Source organism: Harpia harpyja, chromosome 10 (genome assembly GCF_026419915.1).
Source record: "Harpia harpyja isolate bHarHar1 chromosome 10, bHarHar1 primary haplotype, whole genome shotgun sequence".
NCBI classification, from domain to species: Eukaryota; Metazoa; Chordata; class Aves; order Accipitriformes; family Accipitridae; genus Harpia; species Harpia harpyja.
The window spans coordinates 7513992-7541947 of record NC_068949.1 but is presented as its reverse complement, the minus strand read 5'-3'; the positions used below and the strand labels follow the sequence as shown (position 1 = coordinate 7541947).

The window sequence follows — 27956 nt, the reverse complement described above, 5'->3', positions numbered from 1 at the left end:
AAATAGTGCGAATTGGTATAATGGAATCTTGGGAAGATCTCAAAGTCCAAACGCAGTACTTTCCTGGTTTTGATAGCTTTATAACAATTGTTGGGTGCTCTAAGTATGAAAGTATCAGGAAAAGAACAACTTGGGTTCCCATGCAGCAAGCAGGGTATTTTGGAAACGATAATCTAAGTACCAAAGGAAATTTTTGACCTTATTTTCATTAAGGGCATTAATGTTTACTATAGCATGAGAGGAAGGGGTGAATGGTGAAGAAAATAAAAAGCAAGATACACAAGGGTACAAAAGAGGAAATCATCATAAAGTGAAATAAAAACTTGAGGGGCCATTAAACAGTCAAACCCAGAGTTTTGAAATAAACAGCACACAAAACTGAACATCACTAAGACATTTCTTTTAAGTAGGATACTGCATACAATTAAAGAGTATGAAATAAACTATCCATGGTTAAAGAGAAGAATTTTCTAAAAGCCTATTAAAACTTACTTCAGTGGCACAGAGACCACGTACGCTTCCCTTCAAATTTCCTTCTAAAGACATGAAAGCACTGAAAAATGTGACCAAATTTATTACGGGTTTAACACAAGGTAGCTTGTGACAGACTAACCTAAGAGATTACTTCATCAGGTAACATTCTCCAAATTCTGTAGATCTCATTAATCTGGATTTTAGCAGAGTACTCAGCGGCGTCACATGGGAAACTGTTAGTTAAGCTGCAACTAGCAGAGGAATTTAGAGGTAGGCGAGCAGCTGGTTCAAAGGGAGACAACAGCAGAAGTCCTGAAAACTTAAGTGATTATTAGAGGGTCTTAAAAATCAGTCTTGGAACTGATCTTATTAAACATTTCAACCAATAACTCTGCCACTAGTATTAGGAACAAGTTGATAACACGTAATGCAGCAGGGATACAGATATCGGAAGAGAGGACATAGATTATTACACAGGAATAACTAGATGCTCTGAAGAACTGAAATAATAGAAACAGGACAAAATTCAATAAGGCACAACTCAAGATCATGTACTCAGGGAGTACAAGAAGTTTCCTGGTATGTTGTGCACTTCTTGGTGAAAACTGCAAAGGAGGAGGATGAGGGAGTTTGAGTTAATTACAACATAATTATAAACCATGAATGTGATCCAAGTGCAAAAAGGCAAATGTGATATTTGGATCCAGAACAGACATATTTCCAACAGGCATGAGAAAGCAGGGTTATCACTGAACAAAACACTGGTAATGTGTAAAAATGAATGCCACATACAATTTTGATCACCATGTTAAAAGATGAATGTCAGATGAAAGAGATACTCAAAAAAGACAGCAAAGACACTGGAAAAAAAAGACTGTATTTACTCTGGAAATCAGGAGAAGGATCTGAGTGTCTGGAGCTCCAGATTTCCAAGAGAGCACCATTGACAGAAGAACAAAAAACCCCAGCCATACCCTTGTTTTCAGATGGGGCTCAGTAAGTACGCCAGCCATGGTACGGTATTAAGGCTGCAGTAGCAAGAACCACAGTTGGAGATACAGATCGTCTTTTCCAGTCTGAAGCTCATAATACACATTTAAAATTATGAACTTAGAGCACATGGTGCCAAAACTGGCTACAAATGTCAGTGTTACCACATCTCAGCCCTGAAAGTTCAATATCAACATCAAACTACACAAACGCCCTTCTCAAGTTCACTCTTCATGAAAATTTGCTTTTTTCTTTTTTTTTTTAAAGATAGTGCTTGTGGATAATGGACATTCATAGACAAAAAGTTATTAACACACACAATTTAAAAAGGAGAAATGAAATCTAAAATTGGACATCTCAAACCAAAGCCTGGACCACACAAGAAATCAATTCTTACCATATACCTTTAACCCTTACAACAATTTAGCTGTATAGCAAGTAAAGACCAGAATCCAGCATGGCCACTTAATTTTATTTTTAAGCTTAAGAGCTTAAATTTCATCCATACTGTTATTTGAAAGTATTTGCAAGCAAACGTTTCTTCAGCATAAAGACCCATCTACTGTTCGCAACAAAAATGTTATAGTCAGAGAATCTCATACACCATTAAATCAGTAAGCTTATACAAAAAAAGAAAGAAAAAAAAAAGGAAAAAAGTAAAACAAAAAAGAAAGTGTTGGATTTAAAAAAAAAAAAAAAGCCTTTAACAACCTTCCCCTCCTTTCCAAAAAACATTAAAAACTTTGCCCCACAATTTTACAGGCGACTGCCTTTCTGGCAAAGCTATTACACCTGAGCAAATATGACACAAGGTGACAATACAATTATTCCAACCAGTGATTTAGCACAAGTAGAAAACCATAAAGAAGATATCGAGCCCCAAACTTCTTTACAGTCTGCATATTTACTCTCCAAGGGTAAGGTGTGAAAAACAGCGACTGTGGCTAACTTCCTTGCTTCGGCAGCTCAGTACGACAGCTGAGAGAGGAGCACTTCATCGTTAAGCGTAGCAGTCCTCCCATTAAATTGCACTCTTATTTCATAGGGTTGTAACTGCAAAGCCATGTGGATTATGTTCCTGAAACCTGAGTACTAACACCAATAGATAAAATGCATCAAATAACCCCTGGCTAACCGTTCTTCAGCCTCCCCTGGAAAGGAAAACCCAAAGCAATAGTTACATTCAGATAAGAGTAACTGAGAATTCCCACATGAAGTCTCAAACTCTCTAAAGCAAGACTCAGTCCTGTAAAAGTCCACAATACATTAATATTAATATCATTAATTATTTACTGTATCTCCTATACTATTAGCTTACCAGCTCCACCAATCAGCTGACTTTATAAGAAGTAATGAAATGTGGACCTAGAGTTAACCTGACACGGAACCTGTTATCCTCTTGTAACAATATAGCACTTCAAATACAGGCTTTCTTCTTGTGTATAAATATACACACACACACACAACCATTTTGTCTTCAAATGATATGTAAAGTATAATAAACTTGTTTATAGCTCTCCATATTTATCACTAAAATTCACTAATTTGCTTTACCTAAAGCAGTGTCTTTACATTGATAGTAGCATTGCAGTGAACACTGGGCGAGGAACATGCAGTAATCCAAGAGCAGTAATTACTAAAATAATACCAAGCAGCCAAAGTAACATGCAAGGAATCAACAACAACAAAGAAGCTACGTAGTAAGAAGAGTTAAATATGAAGGATATTCAAGGTATGACTGAAAAAAAGTTGACTTTTTTTTAAATTAACTGTGGTATGAGAAAAAGGGGATGAAGGAGAGAGAGGCTAGCAGAAAGTACTAACAGAACAGTTACTACTGCACCGACTTTAGAGGCATATCAACAAATTAGCCATGTACAAGCCCGTAAATTTACTAAGCCTCAACTCTAAAACCTGCAAAAATTAGCCAAAATGCTGCTTGGTATGTTAGCCTGTTAGGAGCGCTTCTCGGCGAATAAATTCCTCTGAGGAAGAGGAGAACAGTTGTGGAAGCTACTCTTTGCAACAAACAATTTCCAGTACAAATAATGAAAAGCAAGTGTTAAGATCTTTTCTGTTTCACTGCAGGGAAACCTCCCTGATATGAAAGACACAGACTTCAGTTTCACAAAGGACATTCTGCCTGAATAAAAAAAAATAAAAACATTATTTTTAGTGGCTTCCCCCACTCTAAATCTAATGGAACGAGGGGTTCATGGTGACAGATTTTTCTAAACAGATGAATAAACTATCGGTTCTGGGGGCAATTTTACCGTGACTTAATTCCAAGGGAAGGAACAAACCAGGAAGAAAACCCAGCTTGACTTAGTAGTTCAAAGTTTGCGGCTCTGGGTTATGCAGCAAGTTCCCCCCACCCCCCTCCCCCGCCCCGGTCCATAGACAGAGTAACAACTGCTCACCACTCTCTACTTCCAAAATCCACCCGATAAACCACGGAGCAATAGCGATTCCTGCGCAACGCACGCATCTGCCATAGAAATAACTACAGGAATAGCAACGGCAAGAAAAATACCTTCGCGTATCAGCCAGAGACGCCCCCGAGCATCCTCCGCCTTCCGCTCTGCATCCCAACCGCTGGAGCTGCCGGAGGCGGCCGCGCCGGGCCGGGCCGGGCCGTGCCGGGCCGTGCCGTGCCTGCCCTCCGCCCGCAGCCCGGCACACCGGCTGCCCGCCGCCGGAGCGGAGCGAGGGAGCGGAGGGAGGGAGGGAAGGAGGGAGGGAAGGAGGGACCGTCCGCCCGGGCTCCGCCGAGCGCCTCCGGCCGGTTCGCGGCGGGTGGGTGCGGGACCCCCCCAGGCGGAGCCGGTTCCCAGGGACGATCAGTGCGAGGTGCCTTCCTGCTCCGTGTCCCATCAGCCTTCCCAGCTGCTTTGTAGCGGCTCTTTCTGCCTTCTCAGTGGCGAGGAAGGCGGCAGCTTACGCTTCTTTATGAGATCATTTGACAGGACAGGAGTAATCTCCTTAAAGCCCTTCTCAACGCAGCAATGCCGCTAGTTAAGTCTACGTTACCCGAAATAAAGGTGCCCGATGCGACTGGCTAAAACATAAGGCGGGACCATGTTTTGAAAAATATTTCAGTCCCTTATTTATCTTCATTAAATTTAAACGGCATTCACTGAAACTCCCATTTGCAAAAAAGGCAGCACAGACTCACAACGCAACTCATGTGAGACCGCACAGGCATCTAATCAAGTTTATTAAAAGTTGAATGATTAATAAGAACAGGTAGGATTTCACACCAAGCATCGACCCTCTCCAGAGCCTACATCTGTGAGGAGTCAAGTAAGCCTGTCTGAATTTGGGCTTAGCCTTAAACAGTAACATCCATGGCTGCAAGCTCCAGCACGAGTGAGAGAAGTGTAATTACAGAACTTGCTGTGAAATGGAGAAAATGCTACGACACTGTTTCAGACCTTCTCGGCAAGGGATGGGCACCAGTTAAATGGGCCTAGTCTGGAAATAAAAGCTGGTGGTTATCTTCTAAAGGGCTTTTGTGGCCAAAGCAAAATAACTTAAGAGGTTCTGGGCCCATTTCGTACTGTATTGTTGTCCCTATTACAAAAAAGTGCCATTTTTTCAAAATAAGACTCTTTTTTTGTCAGGGTACAGGGTGAGACTAAATAGGAACTCACAACAAAAGATTTATATGGTGAAGCAACCTCTACAAAATAATACCATAGCACATCAGTTACTTGAAAACCTGTGGCTGGGACTAAAATTGCTCATCATCTCTTTTAAAAAGATATACAGAATTATTGCTAAACTGTCTAACGCTAGTGGTTCTCATACACAAGCCCTACTTACCAATAAGACTTCAAATCTTAATTTCTTTCAAAGGGAACTCACAAAACTATAATTGAGACTAATCAGAATGTGCATTTTCTTTTTCCTACAAGACCAAGAATATTATTGATTCCTGAGCACTGAAAATGTAAATAAAAAACCCTCCCAAATTTAAAAAAAAAAAGACATATATAGTAAAACCCAGCGTAATTACTTTTTCCCAGTGTAGGTGTGTGCATTTAGTTTGTTCTACTATTAATAAGCTTTATCTTTCCTGTGAGAGACACCTGTCCACAGCATAAGCCACAAACATATACTTCCGTAACAGTACTCAGTGCTCACATGTTCTCAAAACGCCAAGTCGAGCTCCCATTAAATCAACAGCTCAGGACCTTTGAGCCAGAATTTTGCTTTCCCCAACAACAAAATAATTCCTACAGGCAGAAAGGACTATCCAAGAGAAAGTGCTGCAGAGTGAGGGAAAACACTTCTTGCTTCAGCGCAGACATGTATATTAAATATTTTATATGCTACAAGAATGTTATTGTTGTTAGTTTCAAATTTTCTCAGAACATTATCAAAAGGAACTAATTCACCTTATGGTCTACAATACTTGAGTGCTTCACATAAGGAAGTTATTTTGGAAGCGTGAAAATCTGACAAAAATAACAATGATTGACTTGAAAGGTGCTCATTAATTTCTCTACCTTCTGTGAGAATCCTGTATCTCACCAATGAGTATGTCCAAAACATATCCAGGGTCATCACTTCGCAGAGGATTTTCCCTGCAATCAATTGATGAACATGCTGAAGTCTTCTTGAAATGTATTTACACAGTTATAGTGCAGCACGGAGAAGATAAAAACACAATATTGCCAGACTCAGAGGTGTATTTTTCTGCACTCAGGGATAAGGTGTCTGGGAAATAAATTCTGCTTTAGTAAAAAGCAGCCACCAAGGTCCCATTAGAGCCTTGTTTGTTCTCCACTGACCTTATCCCCACCTACCGTTTCCAGGAGGGTGTACCTGTCCTAGGAATGCAAGTTCAACCCACCACTGTCCAAGACAGACAGATCTTTTCACTCACTGCAAAGCTGTTGCATGGCTCTGATTCTGCTCGCAGTAATATGTGGATACAACAGGTTCTTCAGTTTAGCCTTTTAAAACACACACTTGTATAAAGTTACTTCCCATCTTCCAGCTATTTTAAACACCTTATATGACATGAAGATCATTGGAAATTATGGAGCTTGTCCTCCCTATTTCTGGGCATACGAAGGAGAAGAAGGTGATTGGAATCAGTCAGCCTGGATTTACCAAAGCTAAATCATTCCTAACCAACCTGACTGTGATAAAATGACAGAAATAATTAAGTGATAGAAAGCGGGTGAGGGGACAGCAGCTGTCATTTCCCTTGACTTTCTCAAGACTTTCAGCACTGCCTTCCACAACATCTTTGTATCCAAGTGAGGATGGCACAGTCTAAATGGGTGAATGATTTAAAAATGGGTGAACTAAAAAACTAGTTGAATGATGGGGCTCAGATGTGGCAGGAGGAGAGACAACAGACAGAAGCTGAAACAATAATATAAGGAATAGCTTTCCCCCAAAAGCAGAGGCAAGCGGTGCAGCAGGTTGCCAGTGAGGCTGTGCAGTCTCCGTCCTCGGAGGTTTTCAGGACCTGACTGGACAAAGCCCTGAAAAGCCTGGTCTGACCCCAGAGCAGGAGGGTAGACCACAGATCTCCCAAGGTCCCTTCCAACATAAATTTTCTGTCATTCCTAGTCTTGCCTCTAAGTAAATTACATACTCACCTAAGCAGGCAGCAATTTCTTTCATTATTGAGTAGTTGCTAAATGTAGTTGAGAAATAGTAGCTACTACTTAGGAAACAAATGTCAGATGAAGCCTTAAAGTTACGAACACACATATTTCCAGTTGAAAGCAAGACCATAACTATACAAAACCATTAAAAATACTCATGATTTTAAGATTTTGTGTAGTTCAGTTGCAGCAAATGAAACTACTTGCAGCTTTCCACTGTATAGATGTCTGTATGTTTTGCAACGTAAGGAGCAATGTAAGCAGCATGAGGAGGCTGTTGGAATTACACTAGACAAAATACAGAATCATTTTACCTATGACCTGATGCAACATTTTTACTATCTTCCCAAAAGGCAGAGAGTTTCCTGCTCTAGAAGGCACAAAATGCAGATGGCAACTCAGTAACTGTGATCAAACTGATTTCAGGGAGGGAGGAGAATTAAAAACTGCTCCTGGCTTCGTTCTTGTATTTCCAATTTGGTTGGTTTCAACCTAAAGTAAAAGATTTGGCTGTGCTATAATTCCCTGAAAAAAAGAGTTTATTTTAAAGTGCTGACCACCTTTTAACTACAGTAATACTAGTAGGCCCATTACAATGTGCCACCAGGCATTCAAAAAAGACCATCCTTCTTCCACATGAAGAGATTTGAAGTACTAGGTGGTAAAAAAACTAAACACAATTTGCACAGAGGCACATTGCAGACACCTTAACTGATTCTACTCATGCCTTTTTCAGTATTTTTGTCACCAAGAGGCAAGGCGTAAAGAAACACGATCACAGCCGACTGTGGAAGGAATTGGGAAGGCTGGAACGTGCTTTGCAGAGACCTGCAATCTGCCCATCTGTTCACAGGGAGGGATTACATCAAATCCCATTGAGCTTTCATATTCACAAATCCAGGAGGAGCAGTAATTGGTTTACTGAAGTTTGTCAGATTCATAATTTTATCACAAATTCCTCTCAAGGCAAGTTCATTCACAGTATTAATTTTTCTCCCTTTTCAACGGCTCATTTGTTCTGTAGCACTATAAATATTATGTGAATGAAAATCACAGGAAATGGCTATTCTGTGCTCCAGTGCTTTATTAAAAGATATCTGTTTCCAAAAAAAAAAATCATAAAGCTAATTATATCTGCGTTTACACAGCTCCTTTCAGAAAGATTATCTAAGACTCTTTATAGAGCATCAAATTACAAACCCACAGCACTGACTATATGCAAACAATCAGATATATTCCATATGCAGCTGTGAAGACTGCCATAAACATTTATATTCATGCCGGTTCATCTGTGCTAGGATTAACGGAGTGAGAAAAGCTGGCCAAGGACACCTATTTAAAGAACCAGGAGGTTTAAGTAGATGGAACCAGCACAGTAACTTCTCATCTAAAGTACAGCACAGCTAATGACTATGTAACCTGTAATTCTTGCTGCAGAAGGCAACATTTTGGGCACAATCCCACCTTGTCCTGCCAAGGAAATTGTGCTTGATGTGTCAGGAGCCCTTTTGGTGCAGGTTCTCAGAATACCTGCATGAAACTATCAGGAAAAGGACTCTGCGAAAACACATGGGGGCTTTGCACAGACCAGGATTCAGCCAACATACACGTGCTCACAGCCTGGTATGGATGAGACCCTGTTTCTTAACAGCTGCGAGGCTCACTGGGGCAGAGCAGAAGGAAGAGCCCCCAGTGCAACACCGCAGAACGTGGCCAGGCTGGCAGTCCTGAAGCGAAATAAGATTTCAGGGTAATATGTGGAATTTTTAATGCCTAAATCAAAACCGCAGACTTGAAATGCTCCTCTTTCACATAGTAACTGTGCTGCTGGAAGACCACAGGTGGTACTGCATTTTGACCTTCGCATTTCCCAGCTGTCTCAAGCTCCATCTCCCTGCAGACTCAGAACTGTCTTAGTCCCACCAAGGCTGAGACGCAACATTTTCCACCTTAAGCCAAGTGAAATCCAGGGCCTAAGGGTCCAGATGTACAGGCTTCTTTACACATCACCTCCCACGACCTCACTCCCGCATCGCACACCCTTCACAAAATTACTACTACAGGTTTCTGTAAAAACTCAGGCAGAGAAGAGATGGAGATGCCTTATCATCCTCCACAGAGGACATGAAATGAAACTCAAGCCCTTCAAGACCAGAAGAAAACAAGAAGATACCACTTCTGTTTTGCAGGAAAATGCTCTAAGCATCAGGATAGTAACAATTCTGGCAGAGACACTCCTCACCTCTGCTGCTGAATCCCTGCCAGCAAAGCAGGTTTTACTGGGCTGCAAAACCAGATTAGCGGATAACTCCTCCATAGCCTGGTGATCAGGCTGTTTAATGTAAAATGCAGAGAAAGTCCCGGGACAGAATCCCCTTCTGCTGGCATGTTTTAAACAGAAAATGTGAGCTCTGCTTAACCCTTGGAAGAAAGAGGATAAAAATCTATCCCCATAGCAGCAATCCAGTGGGTGGGCACAAAACTCTCCTTTCATCAGCCCTGACGGAGAGGATGCCGCCCTAGTATGCTCCTCCTATCCAGGGTCACTGTGTTGTGGCATCTGGTGTCATGTTTACAGTGGGGAGCATAGCAGAGGAAAGAGACTCCAGAGCTGAGCAGGCTGCCCAGGGCAGCGTGGCAGGGTGCTAACTGCAGCTGCCTGGGTGCAAGGTTTATAAAATCAGGCACGGTGCCATCCTAGCGCAGCTATGCATTCTTAGAGCTAGCACGTCCTAGCAAGCCTCGCTATCTCACGAAGGATTCGGGTTAGGATCCTGGGACCCCAGAAGACGCAGATGGGATGTTAAAATTCACTTAATATTTGAAAGGAGCAGAGGAATGTAGCAAATACAGCAAATATGTATCTATACACATATATGTATATAAATACAAATACAAAAAATGTGCAGAGAGATATATACACAAACACACATATACTAAAAAGTGCCTAGTAAATGCATACATTTTACTTGGTGGTATAAGAGTTTAGCAGCTCTCAAAGCTTGGAAGCACACCTTTCGATCAGTTTAAGCCTATCCAAGTTTGGAACACCAAACAAGATCCAAGCACTTCAAGCACAAGACAGTGCCAAAATACTGAAGTCGCAGTCAAACAATAAATAGGAGTCATAATTCTCTCTCTTCTTTCTCTCTCTGAATGTAATGGGGGTGAGAGGTGTGTCTAAAGAGCTCTCCTTGGTAACACAGTAGTGACAACCCACTGTAACATCCAAATGCTGTGGTCTTGTCCCGGGAACATCTCTGCAGCTCAGATGCCTATGCCCTTCAGTTACTGTCAACAAGCAAGCAAAAAAATATCAGCTTTGAAAACAGTTTTTTTCCATGAACAACTGTTCACCAAAGCATGAAACCAACAGCTTCACAACCACACAATGATGGCCCGGCTTCCACTCACTACCACAGCAATGAGGATATAAGCTGCCGAGCTACAGATAAAGACCATTTTATTCCTGTTCCACTTGAACCCAATTTGTTGGTTGTTGAATCCTGCTTCCTTCTCACTAGGTGAGCTGACAGTAGGCAGCAGGGCAAACAAACAAAGAACATTTAAATGATTTGCTCATCCTTCAGCAATAAAAGGACAGAGAAATGCATCACACAAAATGAAATGCCCTTTGTAGGAAAGGGGTATTTTATATCCAAATATTAGCTCTTATGAGAGATCTGACATGTCCACAACTAGCAATTTTTGAAAAGCTGTAATCCTGTCTGGGAGATTTCCCTAATTGCTCCAGCAATAAACCAAAAACTGCAATAGGACTTTCTGGCATATTTGTTTCTCTCTCTGGTACCTTCTCCCACACTCTGCTCACTGTTTCCAACTGTCACACTCAATGCATTTAATTGATTATCTGCTTTTCACTACCTGAAAAGCTCTTCTTCAAATAGTTATTCTTTAATGGTTTATCACTCATAACTAAATTTTTTGAAAGGTAAAAGGCTCTCTTTGGAGGCACTGCTTTAAAGCCCTGCTTGAATATCAGAAAGCGCTACAACATAGCATATTGTACATACAGTATTATACAGTACAATATACAGTGAATTTAGTTTTAGTGAACTACTACACAATAGTTTATATTATTCTTGTTTTCACAGTTCACCACACAGCCCTGATCAGTAGTTACTACATACTGAAGATTTACAAAAAAAACCAAAACCAAAACCAAACCACTTTTTGCTATCCAACCTGCATTGATTTTCCCCCAGGACACAATGGCAACCTCCGTTCCGGCATTGACACTTCTGGTTGGATCCTCATATGAATTCCACTTCAAACAAGAACTGCTTTACTCCCGTAGTTCTACACACCATATACCTGCAAGTTAACTGAGGACTGTATATCAACTGCATGCTAGTTCCTTGTCAGTCAGGGCTAATTCCCACAGATTAGAGAAGGAAATCCTCAGAGTCCCCCAGGTCCTAAACCCTACCGTTAGTGTACTGCATTTCGTCTCTTCCTAAATCATCTTTTGGGGGGGGGGGGGGGGGGGGAAGAATTGACCATTCATTATTACTATCTGCACCAAAAGTATCAGAGGAGATGAACCAAGACCACCAATCTCTGACTGTGAATGAGTTCCCAGAACACCCACTACCAACACCATGCACGTTTACTCTGATTCACTCGATCATGCGGTTACTTGTTGTCAATAACAACAGTATGTTGTCAATAACAGCAACTACAAATCCCTCCCCTCTGCTTTTCTGGTGTCCTTATGCAACTGCTCTCCAAGGAACGCTGACCACTGTTACTCTGAATAGGAGGTTTTGAAACTCCACGAAAAATGGTCAAAGACAGAAAATCTAGATCATTGTCTTGTTCTTCACCACAAAATGAAGATTTTCCCTGAATTCAGAGGAGTATTTGCCCTCCTGATTCCTTGATGCCTCTAGATGAAGGCTTGTTCCCAAAGTCCGTGGGCATCGCTTGGCAGGAGTATCCATTCTCTTACTTGAACAGAAGCCTGAGCTCTCCCTTTTATACTTTGTCCACACATTTTCTCCACTTCTTCACCTACTTCAGTTCTTCCCCTTCTCCCAGTCTGTTTCTCCCTCAGAAGACAGAGAAGACTTAAATTATCACAGAGCTTCCAAGAAAAAGATGATGCCAAAGAAGTGCTCCTTTGCCCACCTCAAATACAGACACACCCGAATGGCAAACAGCCCATCAAACACACCTGCCAGAGAAGTGGCAGGAGCGAAGAGTTACCCACTTCACTCCAAACCCTCTTTTTCTCAGTTCTGGTTAAAGGGTGAGTTTCAATGCACCTTTATCAGCCTTCAAAAAAGCACCAACTGGCATGACTGAGGCTGCTTTTTCAGTTCCGCCTTTGGATCACAGTGTTTTGATTTACTTTTTCTTCTTGAGTAAGTGTGAATATTTAAGATGAGAGTCTTAAAATATAACCAGGAGTTCCCAGTTCTGCAATTGCAAGTCTCTACTAGTATTAGACCCTTGAGGATTAAAGGAGACTTTGCCATCAGTTCAACACAACAGCAGCATTGCCATTTTTTATGACACTAGGGCACATACAGTGAGCAGGGAGCAAATAATTGCCTTTCTAGTGCCAATGAGCTTATTGTGCATGTGGTTGGAGCGGATTGACTTGAGCTAAGAGGAGCAGAAAGGATGCAGGCATTCTGGCTTCTCCACAGCGCCCAAGGAAAACCACAGAGCACTGAATTTCCAGGTTTTCTGAAGTTGGCAGTATTTGCTTCTTAAAATGCTCTGCATAGCTAGTATTTATTTACTGTTGAAAATTCTTGATTGTTTGGATATGTATCATGCAGTAGAAAAAACGTACGTGTATATAAAATATTTTTCTTCACACTTCTTATCCAGTTGAGGAAGGAAGATTGTAACCACTCAATGCCTTCAACTTCACCTCTTAGAATCATTTCTATGTTAATGTGTTATTATGTGATAGACTTTGAGCAAGGGTCAAGTAGCTCTTAAAAGTAGGAACATTGTGCCATATTGTGAAAGTTAATGGAAACATATTTAAAGTATATTGAAAAGAACAAAGTTGGATTAAGAATACCTTTAAGTATTCCCCAAATTCATTTTTATGTTGATTCAGGTCTTACAGGAAAAAAGATAAAATATTTCAAATGGACCTGAGGGGGGTTTTTTAAGTATTATACAGAAAAGACCAATATGATTAACATTCTAGTTTAAAATCTTTTGCAGATAACCCCCTTATCCCTTTTCCATCTTCATGTGTTGCTCTCCACCCCATTCCTAATTTTTATGCTTAAGTATTCAAGAGCTGGATGAAACACCTCCAGAGAAAACACAGCAGTAAGCACCGTTGGTGTTTGAATCAAATGACTGTTAGGAACAACCACTTCCACAGTTAAGAAAAATTTGTCTCCAGGTATATGCTGAGCCTAGCAAAGGAATAAGAGGAAGGCAGGTTGTCCTTAAGCTTTCGTGATTTTCTGACTGAAACCTCAGTATCTGCAACTGTTACATAGGTTGTGCTAACAGAGAATAACTGTTTAGAAACATCCTTGTTAGGCCCTCTTAGATGAGATGACAAAAGGAAGGAAGAAACCTGCGCCAATGCTCTATCAGCAGTGCTAGTTTTCATCATCCATTTGCCCTTATTTTTGCTTTCTCTCATGTCACCATATGTATGAAGCTACTTCTACAAATTTACTTGCAGAACCACTACGCTGTCCTCTTCAAACCTCTCTTTCACTCTCCTGCTATAATTGCCAAATACAAGTGGATAAATAGAGAACAGAGTTTTGTAATATACTTTTTTTACTCATATTTCTGTTTTATCAGGAAAATATAATTCAAAACATGGTCCAGATCTTGACAATGCCTTTTCTCTCTCCCTTCTAAATGCTAATTATGCTCATATAATTTGTCTTGATAAAATAGCTCCCTTGCTTTAAGCTTAATCCTTTCTTATCCCTATTGTCTCCTTTCTTTCCAGCTCTCCTGGTACTTTCTCTTCTTGTTAACTCTTCTTTCTCCATTCTCTGTATATCTGCCCAACCCTTCAACTAGTTCCAAGTCTCAATGATGCATCTCTGTTCCTCCTTCCTTGCCATTCCCCAACTTTCCAGTTCCTGACTTTATTACCTCTGTGCCTACCCCTGCCAGTTTCTACCCCTCGCTCTTTTCCTCCTCCTCCTGTCTCTGGAGCACCTCTTCTCTCTTGGAACCTCTTCCTTCTCTGCTGTGCTATTTCCTTCTCACTCACTTGGATGATCTGCTTCTCTTTCTCCTCCCATCCTCCTCTCTTTGTCTTCCTCTTGGCTGTCAGTATCTCCTTTCTTGTGCATTCTTCCCTTCATTAACTCTTTTGAGGGGCTCTTGGAGGACTTTCCAGCTGCTCAGGTCTCAGCGGTCACATCCTGAATTCAGTGGAATCCACTTCTACTCTGCTGTCATTTCTCTCCTTATCTCTCCACCAGTACTCTACTTCCCAAACACTATCATGCAATCATCACCTTTTTCAAAACTTACAGAATGTCCAAGTTTGACTGTCAGCTGTCTGTCAGCTTTTCTACATCCATGTTTTTCCACAGACAAATACACACTATCCTTCAGAGCATGCTGTTCACGTATATTTCATTCCTGGTGCACTTCCACCTCTTGTGATTCATATCCACTGTGGGCAGAAGTATCTATGGAGACTAAACTCCTATCATGACAAGCATGATGGCCAGCATCTGGAAGCAGCCCCATATCTGACTGAGGGAGGTCAGGGATCCCACATCCCTTTTTTCAGCACAGATTCCAGGTGTTTTGACACTTTGGGGAAACAGAGAGCTCATCCTGAAAAGCTGTGACTGCTTGATAGGTGACTCAGATTTACTCCTAGAATCAACATCACACTTCAATCCCTTCTGCTGCCTCAGACTGGATCAGATGGGAACTCAATATGAAGGGAGTAATGCCCACAGTCTAGCTTGGTGAAAACATTCCGTCTGAAAACGGACTTCACGGCAATGCTCTAGCAGCACATGAAGTCATTACTAGGCATCTGCTCCGCAGCTCTCAGACATGGAAACAGTTCAGTAAGAAACCAGAGGGACTGCTGAGCTCTGACTAACCTCTGCCCTGTCCTCAGTGTTCACCACTAGCTACCTGCTAACAGCAGCAGAATACTTGAGAAGACCATTTTCAGCCATGTGTTGAAAAACATCTGGAAAAAAAAATAAGAAGAAAAATAAAAAATAATAACAACCCAGCTGTGAACGATCCTAGGAATATTGCTTACTACTTGGTGGTGTTCAAGCTTTTCACTGCCTGAGATCTGATCTTGCTGCTTGAACAACGCAAAAAAAGACGCACTTGGTGTTGGTAGCCAGGTTCAAGTGTGCAGCTGATTTGCGATGCCTCCTGTCCCACTTCCTCTCTCTCCAAATAAAAAAATTAACGGGGACAGGAAGGAATAACCCATGAGCAGGCCCATGTTCTGAGCACAAGGTGAATCAAGGCTGAAAACAGTGCTCTTGCAGAAACCAGGAATTGTATTTCCTAAGGGATATGTACAGGGAGACAAGGGTGCTGGGTCCCCAGTACCTCCCGCTCACCCAGCCTGAGTATATGCCCCAGGTAAATCTAATAATAATCTTGGAATGGAGTTAGCCCAGGGCACAATGATAATCATTCTAATGCCCTCAATATGCAGTTCAAAACAGAGGAATTTATCTAAATAATGTTCTTGCTAGACTTGGTTGTATCTATAATGGCCATGACATTAGCAGGTCAACATCAAACACAGAATAGTAAAGCCAGCTCAGGTACAAAAGAATATAGATGAACCTGAAAATTTCTCTGCTGCTCTGCTCATCTATTACACGTTGTGTCTGATAGCAGATTAAGAATAATGACAAATCATATTCAATAAACTCAAAATGTGAAACACTGGAACTATTCTGCATTCTTGCTGATAATTATAACTGATCTCAAATATCAGATTGTTACCAATCTTCATATAATGAGACAGCAGCTCATTAATGAAGAAAAATTGAGATTTTGTTTGCATTGTACTGAATTATAATTACCCGGAAATAAATATTCTATTGTTATACATTCAGAAGCAAACATAATTGTGATGCAAAGTCAACATCCTAAACCCCATTTCTTACCTCACACCCTTTTAGCTATAATGTCACATCTACCTTTTTGAATCAGAGGTACATTTAATTGTCAAATAGAAGCATTAGCATCCAAGTGAATTTCATCATCTGAGATCATTCTGTGATCCGTACCTAATTATTATTTTCAAGAGAGAACAACACTTCATTTTATGATTTACACAAGTTGGATATCCAACATTTACATTCAGTGCAACTAAACTTTATTAATTTTAAATCAGAATAATATTAGGAAGTGAAGATCCTGCTGAGTGTAACTTGATACAAATAGGATATAATGCTTATATAAAGGAAGTATGAACACAGATCCATTCATGATAGAAGCCCTCATTTCTAAATATCCATACGCTTTTTGTAAGGGAGAGAGAAGAAATATTTTCATTTCTTTAAAACCAACAAAAAACTCCCACAATATTAAGTGATATACAAGCCTTTTCTTTGCAAAGCAACATGTTAGAGTTCAGCTGGTTTTGCCTAGGGACATTTATTTATACTGGGGAAATAAACTATTTTGGTAATTCAGAAAAAAATGTAACAACCTCTCCACCCAAATTCACTTTTAGGTTGAGTAATGAAAAATTTCAATCAGGAAGTGGATTTTCAGGATAAGCACTGAAGTAGTATACTTCAACAAAGATCTACATGTAATTTTGACTATAGCAGAACTTACATTGTGTCATGTGTTATTTTAAGCTGTTAAACTTGATTATGACAATCTGATTTTTTTTTCTATGAAGTGCCACGTTCCCATTCTAGAACATGACATGACAAAGGCAGGTTTTTCCTCCAGTCCCCTTCCCCCTGGGAATTACCTTTGTCATAGTGGCACCCATGAGCACACTTTAAACAGAGAGCTTCTTTCTTACACACCCGGGTAAGTACCTCTGCTGCGACACTTGCTGTCATTACAGGTAGCTAACTTTTATTCAGCATAAAAAAAGGAAAAAAGCCTTTTCTTTCCCTTGCAAGAGCAATCAACCTTGCCCAGTGATGATATGCTGCCTTACTGGCTCCACCAAAAACTTTGGCTGTTTTGACTGCATGATTTATATTACCTATTGCCAGTTAACTTGCTCATAGCTTTGCTGTTCATTACCTGGAACCCATCAAATTTTCTTCCACAGTGCTGTTTTATGGACCACTCGGTTTCACAAATCAAAGACAGTCATAGTGAAGAATGAAAGTTGACTTTTTCGCCCCCTAGAGAATAACAAGTTCTCTTTGGGAGGATTCAAAACTTCTGTCTTCACAACATAAGATACTTGTGATCAAAACAGACAGAAACGGTATCCAGCAAAGTAAAATGAGATCAAGACCAGGACACAAATAGCTTAGCATAGCCGGAAAAGAGTAAGTCATTGTGAGCCTGGGGGGACGGATGGGTACATGTATGTATCCCCTGAGACCTGACCAAGACTCACACGTTAACTCCTCTGCTTTGTTTAAGGACCAGCTGAAAGTCTGCAGAAGTTGACCCCCCTCCCTTCTTTTGCCAGTGTCTGTCTGTACTATTTTTTAGGTCCTAACATGCAACGGGAATTGGTTTATGAAATCTGAATGTGCAAACAACTTGGCGCTCTCCCCATTCCTCACTGCCATCCCCTCCAAAAGAAAACAAACCCCTAAGAAATCCTTCGTGTTTGCAAAGAAATGCAGTATCCCTGTGCAGGGATCTTGAAACAATCCTTTCATGACCATTAACTTTCCATCTACATCTTTTTATTTGGTCCAAAAATAACAGTTGTGAATCTAAGACACAGCGTAAAAACTGTCATAGCAATACTACTAATAATAATAACGAGGACGGAGGTCTTTTTAAGCCACGAACAAATGTTGATTACCCTCTAAAATTAACTTTTGAAGAATGAGAGCATTTTGTAATACTTATGTTCATTGTTAACTTCCTCTATTCAGCTTTCTGGATGCTATTTATAAGAGGCAAGAATGCATCACTATCTTGTCTTGGGATAAGCCCTCGGGTATAGTTATATGTAATCATATAAGCTGGCACAGATAGGAACTTGGGGGCAGGTGGTTTTTGGGATACAACGACAGCAACATCCACCGAGTAACAATGAAATTTCTCTTCTGGGATTCCATATAACATCAGAAAGAAATATGCTTAAGAACAGGAAAGACAGAGACAGTCCTGATAAGACAGTGCCCCTCCAAGAGGAAGGCACCCTGATAACCCTCTCTCTCTCGTTCTTGAGAAAGGACCACGAGTGGCTCTGTGGCTGCTGAAGATTTGCTAAGACAGCATTTTAACTCGGAAATTTTTATGTCCCTACAGCCACTAAATGCTCACTCTTTTGAGAAAAGCTATATAGCCTAGAGAAAATTAATGCCTCTTGCTGAAAATTTCCCATAGATTGTCTCTGTTTCAGAGCTCATTTAGCTTTGCCTCCCAGGAGGCCATGAGATAAGTAAGTGTGCCTCAGCTTTTAGGACCACCTTCGGCATCAAATAAGCCTGGGGCCTTAGGGCAGGGATAAGCAGTGGCCAGGATGGGCTGGGTGGGGGTTTTCAGGAAGGCTTAAAACAAGGCTAGATCATGGGGAAAATCTCATTGGTACAAACGCCTGACAAATCAATGTCACAAACGTTAATACAGAGTCCAGATTCTAAGATACATTCTACCCTGAAATATTAATAGAAACAGATGGTTTTCTGATTTATAATTATTGCTGCTTTCTTGAAAAGTTGCAGCTTTCAAGACCTTGCAAACACTGGTGCAGATAAAAAGGAGACATAAACTATGTAGCTATTTATACCACCTATTTCCTTACAAAACTAATAAATTCTGTGTACCTTGAGCAAAGAGCCAAAAAAGCACACAGACACTTCTGCGTGCAGAAACCCTGAATACACTGCCTTTTTCTTCATCTCTCTGGCCAAAACCCAACTCTGCCACAGGTGGCCCCATCACTTTTGACCTTTACTTTTTAGGGCAGCACCCTTTGTACCAGTCCTACCTCTCAGTCTAGAATTTCACAGCTCTTCTAGTACCCTGCACCAGCCCAGTGCAGACCCAACCATCACCTGATGCAATCTTAGGGCCTTTTACAATTAACAACAGCTCCAAAGGAGATGCTCCTAATTCTTTAGTTACTTAGCACAAAGATAACACCTATTTTTCTTAAATCTGAATAGTGTTTTAGAAGAATTTGGACGTATATAGTACCCTGTGGTTTTGGAGGCCAGTTAATAAGGATCAGCAGACTGATTCAGCAGGCTGGAAGGGAAGCGCAGAATTTAAAGTTAATTTTCCTCAATTCTCTTCCTATACAAACCAGCAAGCATTAATATCCCACACAGACTCGGGGATTACAGACACCAGCAGGGCAGATTTCTTCATTTGCTTTTATGTTCAATATAAAAGGCTTTAGAAGCTTCAGCACTGATTCTAAAACATGCTGCAAAACACCCATGTACACGGTACAGATTACTGAAGAGTTCCTTGTACAAAGAAATTTTATCTGCATTTTACAGTATGTTTCCTTTGCACAATACAATCCTGAAATTGCTGCAGGACATCACACCCATAAAAACATTTTACATGGACCTTCGGCACCAACTCATTTGCTAATGTCTCCTGTTAACTGATCTAAGCCTGGCCTCAATCTTCTTTTAATGAAAGAGAAGGAAGAGGATACTTTAAGAGCTATTATTAGCTCTTAGTACCTGTCTGCAGAAAACAAAAAACAGAGCCTTTAATTCCCCAGGCTTTCTTACAGGCCCAATGAGACACTTTTCAAGAAAATTAGCATATATTTAAAAAGTCATAATGCGTGAAAAACAATGTGGTGACAGTGATTCCTTCACTTCAGTATCTGCATTGGGGAAGAACCTCAGATGAACACACACACACAAATGAGCAATTATTTAACATTCGTGCTTAGAAAACAAAACTTTAACTCCTGTACCTTCATCTGAGGCTTTGGGACAGCTGCCTGGTTTTTGCTACTTCAGGGTTTTTGCACCAGTTTAAAAATCTATATGCACCACGAGCACCTTTTTGTTGTTGTCCATAATCTCCACATGATGCAATTAATGCTCTTATCTTACTACAGGCTAAAACGTTGCATTTCCTTCCAGAGTTAAGAGTTTCACAGCCATCAATTCCTGCAGGGTGGACGAGACGTAAATTCTGTTGGCTGACACACTGTTGTACTCAGCACAGTATTGGTTCTGGAGCACAGGATAGGTTTCAGGCAGTTTATCACAGATGAGTAAAGAAGCCAATGGCAGGGAGTGGACCAAGGACCTTTACTCGTCCTGCAGCAGAAAACCACCAGCGGAATGAATGCTGCAAATGCTCAGAAATTAAGAAAATCTGCTTCCATTTCTGAAAATGAACACTGATTTCCTTATGTCTGTATTTTTGTAAATATGCAAGGAATCCGATTTTTTTAGTAATTAGTGAAAATAAGCTTTTAGGTCTAATACTTGCTAAAAGATGGCCTAAAATATTTGATGACTGTGAAAAGTGGTAACATATGTGATTGCTTCCCTAACTGGATAACTTGATAATTAACTACTACAGGGTAATTGATATATACGTAAATGGATTACACGCTTAAAGTTCAGACTGCGTTGGTCAGATAAACTAGTTACATGCACTTCAGGTACAGCACAGACTGTGATTTCAGCTTGATTTTACTCTCATATTCATTATGCAACCTGAATAATTTAGAGAAAGAGTGATTCACAGCTAAATTCACAAAGAATTTTGAAATATGTAGGAATGCATGTATTTTAAGATTTAAAGAGATCTAGAGAGAAGAAAAAACCTGCAACATTTTTGTGCAATGTTAATTTAGGTTTACTTTTCCCGACTTCATTTGCACTAAGTTACTAAACCCCTACTTTTATAATTGCCTAATTAAATAAAGGCAAATGACAAAATAAGAATTTTTCCACAAGCAATCCTTTAGTCTCAAAAGAGGGCATTATTTTTAAATAAAAATAATTTATTCTTGGCAGAAAAACAAGTTTTCTAAACATATTAATACCTACTGCTTGTAGTTTACACTGTGAATTATAAACAGCAACAATTTTCACCTAGCTGTCTCTTAGTAAAACACTAATTAAAACCAGAATCTGGAACAGGGCTGGCTGTATCTTACTGTCTCAGAGTTTTCAATGTCTTTTACATTACTGAAAGCTGCTGAGAGGGAAAGATTGCTACTGTTTTCCCCAAAATAATTTCTAAATCAACGCCCCATACCCCCCAAACAGGAAGATTTATGTAAGAACAAATATAAAAACCTTACTTTATCCAAGTTGTCTAAACTTTTCTCATTTCCCTATCAAATTCATATAGGCAGCAATACAAAGATATATCCTATGATTTTTGTGTCATATTTGTTCTCTACACTCCCTTCCTGGCGTAGCCCTGTATACGCATTCATGCGTGTTTCTCAACACAGTTTAAATGCTAAGGGTTAATTGTTATCTATAATAAACTACAAATGTATTTATAATACAAGAAACTTTTTTCTCACTTTTTACTAAAACAATTACAGTCCTTTTTGCTGTAGTGCCTTTAGTAATATTAACTCAGTATTTTCATTAGTAAACTTGTTTACCTATGATTGTTAGAAGTACCACAACCTACATGGTAGGTAAATTGATTTAATTGCCTTGGATATTTAATAGCATTTGTTTATGTTCATTGGTACTGAAAGTATTTTTGTAGCTGAAGTTGCTTTACAAATAATTAAAAATGCAAAAACTTGGAACAATACAAGACAAACTACAAAAATGTGTTTGGTTCACACATTTCTCTCGATGACAGATAAAGTTGTCTTTTAAAGCAAGTCTCCGTCTACCCACTGATTTGCAAAGAACTTTTCCCTCTGATATCTGGGAAAAATAATAAATTTCTTAGTGTGGCAACAAAATTGCCCCATCAGGTTTAGTTTGCGGAAGAAACACTTCCATGATTTAAGAAATATGGCAAAATACCATTTCTGTAGCCCTTCCCATTTAAGGCAAATAAACTTTTACTTGATTATCTCAATGAATTGCCAGAAAAAGTAGTCCTCTCTGTTATATTTCTCTAATCCACTTATCTCATTTTAAGGAAAGATAGCTTTGAAATTCACCCAGAAAGCACCAAGCCACCACAGAAAATCAGAGTGCCAGCATCCAGCTCCAAACATCAAACTCCCTTTCACAATGTGAAGGATTAGTTCTGTATCTAAGCAAACTCAATCCAAAGGGGGTCTCTAATAAAATATGCTGCAGTATACTGCTGTTGAGCTGATGCAGGTGAGGTCTCCGGAAAGGCAGGTTTGAAACACAACTAAACAAACAAACAAGGGGAAAAAAGAGAAATCCCTGCAGAGCATAGCCAAACTTCCAGGCAGACAACTGTCCACATTCCCTTACCAGAAAGCTGCCTTATAAATATTAACATTTCCTCACTTCTGGAGGAAGTTCTTCAAGCTCTGTGGTTCTTCAACAACAGCAAAGAAAATCTGAACACCTACTAGGATGTCTTCATTCACACTACATGCTTAGTGCAGGTGTTGGAGGGTTTTTAACATGGACTGTTCTATGTGAACTCACCTGTACTTTAGTTTCTCAGTTTTACACTTCTAGACACTGAAAAGAATTTCTACTTCTATGCTATCTTTAATATCAACATTCACTGCCAATAATTTTCTCCTTTTTTCACAATCCAAAAAAGGTAGGAGATTGAAATACTGTATGCTGGGATGAAAATACCGAAAGAGCATTTTATTAATTCCTGCTTCTACCTCTCTATCAAGCTTGCTGAGACAGTACCAGTTGCATATTCAGTCCTTGAGAAAAAAAAGATGAAAAAAAGCTTTTCTTTTTTTTCCTTTTTATTTTACTATATTGGAAAGTAAACACTAAAGATCAATTTACTGCACCCTATGTGTTATTTTTCCCTGAACAAAGCTAACAAAAGCAAGTGTGTAACTAACACGATGAGGCTTGCTGCAATAGTAGGTAATGCAAAGAAACTTACTGCTCAGAGAAAGAGTAATTCTTCTGGTCAGCAAAACAGAATACCATAATGCACAGTGTGCCTAATATGTTCTCCCTCCCACTCCTTTCTGCCACAGACCCACGGACGCCTTTCAGGGACCTCAGAAGTCTCTAGTCCAAAACCTTTGCTCAGGGTAAGGTCCTCATCCACGCCAGGAGCCCAGGCTCCCCTCCAAGCAATCCTAAAAATCTTCCAAGGATGGACACCCAGTGCCTAACTGTCCTCATGATGAACTGAGTGGGTTTATTTTTCTCCTCAGATCCAGTAGGGTCCTCCTTGTTTCCATTTATGACCATAAAGACTCTTAATGGAGTCTCTTGCAAATCTGTATGCTAACAAATAGCTGCCATCATTTGTTAACATCTAGTATATGTTACTTAAGGTAATGGTTAGATTTCTATTAAGCAAACCTTGACATTATCTATGTTTTATCTTACAAATAACATCCACACCTACGGTCTCAGAACACAAGACAAAAGTTAATACTATTCCACTGAGACAGAAACATGTATCATACCTGTTTTTCAATGGTGAAAATGAAACTCACTGTAATTAAGTGGGTGGGAGAGAATTATCTTTAGCAATCACCTAGGAAATTCAGAACAGACATGAGAACTATGAGATGTCTGTGCATTAGCCAGGTGTGCTGTTGCAGCCTATAACATTGAAATGAGAAGCTAATGCTAACGTGCAAGCATGAAGATGACTGCACTCTTTGTAAACCAAGTTGCTTCCAGACCCTTTTACCCAACCACCACCAGCTACCTTAGAATGGCAAACATTAGAGCATTTCCTAAATGCATTTACAGATATTTATAAAAGCAAATATAATTGGAGGTTCACGTGGCACACAACCATATACTGGTCATAAAAGAAGACTGAGCTTTTGTAATGGACTGAGTTAAAAAGAAAATCTCCATGACTCATATTGGTTATTTCTGGAAGACAATGTCTGCTGCCAGTGGGTTAAATCCAAACTGTTTGTAATATGCATTTTTTGCTACTTGCAAAACTGAAGAGTTGACAACGAACAGCTGTAAGAGAGAAAACGGGAGAAAGCGAATACAGAAAGCAAACATTGTGAAATTAGGCAACACAAGAAACCCAAGGTAACATACAATAAATTGACTTGAACACTTGCTTATTCCATCCCGAGTTAGGCTTTCTTTTGCCTGTTTAAATATGTAGTATCTACAGTACCCTTCCCCCAAGAATCATTTTCATACGGGAACACCTAAAACAATCATTCTAAATAAAACATGTCCTGCCTTGTTTGTGCATCATTTAGTTTCATATACTTCAGGGAAAATTGCAAAAGGAGAGTCACCCTGCCAGGTGACAGCTTGCCAGTGAAAATAATTGGCATCGTGCTTTGAGGTACACGGAGTGTGAGGCACATGGTACTCCATCATATGTTAATAGGTAAGGCTAACAATCAAGTCAGTCTAATGCTGTCAGACCTCCAGGTCAAAATATTACCATTTCTACTGAAACAGAAGATCTGGAGTTGAATGCTAAGTAATACATTTATTATGATAAAATGTGTTTATTGTGATTTACGGTATGCATGAAGAACGGCTGACTCTAGATGCTAGCTTTCACGCTTAACACTATTTTGTCCTAGAGCTGACAAATGTTTTCAAGCCACACAGAGAGCTTAAGGATGGGGTAAAGAGATCTAACCGTCTTTGCACGTATGTGCATATAAAAACTATGCAGGAGTTAGTATTATGTGTAACTTAATTTAAAAAAAAATCCCCCAGATTTTACCAATGGTTTAAGAATATAAGCTGTGTTGTACATTAAGGCATTACTGCCTATCATTCTGGTTTTCAAACACTTCTCAGTAACATATCCTAAAGCAAATGCTACAGTGTAAGTAAACAAAAAGTTCTGCATTTTTTCCATCCATGCAGCAGTTCACACACAATTTTTTTGACATTTTGCAGTAAATATTTAAGAATCAACAGTGACAGCATCATAGTAAGAGCAATTAGCAAGCAGGTTGCCTGGTACCAGATTATTAACATATTCATGTGCAGTAAAAATACCAAATACTTCTGGATTTCCTAACAGCTTGCAGGCAACCTATTGCTAAGTATGCAAACCCAAAGGAGGAGAGAGAATTCAGAAACAACATTATCTAGAAAGCAAAATAAGCATGATTCAGCTAAAAGGCAGTTTGAAGGTGAAAATTGGCTAACTATGGTGCTTAGCAGTTCTCCCAAGAAGAGCTATCAACATGTACTTAGACAGGGAGATTAAAGCTGATTTTCCAGAATGTATTTGAGAAAGACAACAGCTGCCAAATTCCTATCATTTATCCATCATTTATCTATGTAAAGACCTTCCCTTTTATTTCATAGCAGCTCAGTTTCTCTTGGAGCCTTTGGTTAGGAACCACGCCCAACGCTTTATGAAGTTCAGCCACATTTCTTTGTCCACACACTTGATGACAGCTCCAAGGAACTGCAATATGGTTGCAAGGAAGGACTCCCCTTCGAAAAACCAGTTTGGCAATCTGCTCAAACTTCTCCATAGTGATACAGATGCAAAATAATCAGTCCAGTTTCCTATTCTGGCCTTATTTCCTCTGACTATTCCTTTTATGTCTCTATTACTCAGCTTACAAGCTCTGCGGCCAGCTTTTTCCACCTGGCGTGCTTGCAGAAGAATTTATTAGTTCTCATGCCTTCTTCAAATTGTTCTTCCAGTTCTTTCTTGGCATGCCTTACTGTTTAATCTGCCAGGTATTGACCTTTTCTATTTTCTTCGCTTGGACACAGCCTCAGCTTTCTGAAGACCTCTTGTATTTCTAGCAACTATCCCTTCCCTGCTTCTAGCTAGGGAAGATTCCTTTTGGATTTTCTCATATCTCTTTTGATAGTGAGATGGGGGACTAGAAATTTTAAGAGAAATATATCAGCATGGTTACTTATTTTAGATATAGGTAAGGGTTTTAATGATTATGGTAAAGAATGGATTTTGGTAGGAGTTGCTTAATGATTATCTAACTTGTAAGAGAGTTTTAATGGCAATAGACATAGTTCAAAGGGATGAGGGACAATGATTAATGTATATGTTGTTGTAACCAACTGAAGCAAGGGATAGTTCCTGATGAGAAGCAGGAGTTGACCCCAAGAACCAGCCAAGATTGGCCACGTGATTTGAACAAAAGCCAAAGGGCGACTGAGCCTGCGCAGGAGCAAGAGGTAAAGAGTTCATCGCGAGGAAGACATACAGCCTTCATCTTTACGACCACCACAAGGAGACATTGCACAGACTCAGTTAGGAGGGACTTAGGGAAATGACTTCTTGGAACTAATTTTAATATGAAGCGGGGATAGGTCATGCGTATGTATAGGCGTATTAGAAAATCTTATGTATATGTAACACTCGACTGTTTAAATTTGAAGTAAGTTGCCGTGTCAGGTGCGCACGACTTTGGTGGGACTACCCCCTGTACTGCCCAGCACTGAATAAACATACCCACTTTACAATCTCACTGATTGTAGAGTCTGTTTCCACACGTCAATAGCATGTTCAGAACATCCCATATGAGGCCTTCAAATTGTATCCATGCCATCTGCAAGAATTTAAATTGAGGGTTGTTTCTAACAACATTCCATGTAAAGTTGTGCCCTTTTATTAAATTAAGCACAACAGTAGCATATATACATACACATATACATTTGTCTCTAGTTATTTCTGTAAGCAGCTTTTCTGGTTTCAGTTACGGAAGCACCCTTGCATTTTTCTGTATCTGTTTTTACACATGTTTAGTGGAGTTCTTGTTTCTCTTCAGAAATAGGGAGTGATAGCATATTTCCATGCATTCTGTAGGGTATGTCTAAATATTTTGATGGTTTTAATATTTTGTACCAGCCGTGGAAACTGGTTTGCTGCTAGGTGACTGTAAAAGTGAGATTTGGTAAATAATTATTAGAAATCTTACACTAACACTATGATTGAAACAATAGACAAAAGTATAGCCAAGCAATTAACTAGTAGAGGTAGTTACTCATAAGTTTTGCAGTTCTTTGCTCTTATGACTAGATGTTCCTGTACGCTAGATGAGAACAATGTTGAAACTGACCACATGTGATTGAAACTGCCTTAAGCTTCAAGATCAAAGAACAAGGACAAGAATAAAGACTTCAAGGACAGCCAACAAGAACTTCAAATGGGTTGGTGGTCACAAAAGCAGCCCTTCAACTCAAATGGATCCTTCATTGCGCATGATCGGATGTAGGCAGTACTAAGATAATCAGTTGCAATTATTTTTATGTATATGTATACTAATCTGATTAATATGCAATTAGTTATTGTATATAACCTGTTAGTGCTAAAGCTGTGGTATGCATGCTAGGTGGAACTATCCCCCGTGCATCCAGCGCTGCAATAAAGAATGCCTGCTTTCTGAAACTCCAAAAGAAGTCTTAGAGAGTTTCTTCAACCGGCTTTTTGGTATCATTTTGGCGACCCAGGTGGGACAAGGCTTCTGAGACTCGACGGACGTGGGATCGCAGGACCTCCAGCCGGCACTGAGATTTCTTGGGGAGACCCTTGATCCCTGTTCCCTGGGCTCACAAGCCAAGGCCACTGGTAAGATTTTATTTAAAGGCATTCTTTGGATTAACCTGGTTCTGGTATTCTGGTCTGGTCTGGTACTCTTACCTGTAAGCCTGACTAAGAGAG

The 27956-nt window shown here is 39.9% G+C and overlaps 1 protein-coding gene across 8 annotated transcripts in view; it reads right to left on the bottom strand.

Annotated features, from left to right (window-relative positions):
• The window catches only part of PCDH15 (protocadherin related 15), a 725853-nt gene that overhangs the window by 450807 nt on the left and 247090 nt on the right, over window positions 1-27956 (bottom strand). For 5 of the 8 annotated variants that reach the window (XM_052799246.1, XM_052799251.1, XM_052799250.1 and 2 more), the window contains exon 1: window positions 11298-11436. The exons of 2 other annotated variants lie outside the window; for them this stretch is intronic. The gene's annotated coding sequence lies outside the window, so the exon portion shown is untranslated. Of the gene's footprint in view, window positions 1-3997; window positions 4385-11297; window positions 11437-27956 lie in introns of those variants that run through there. One more of the 8 variants, XM_052799248.1, reaches the window with a different exon arrangement.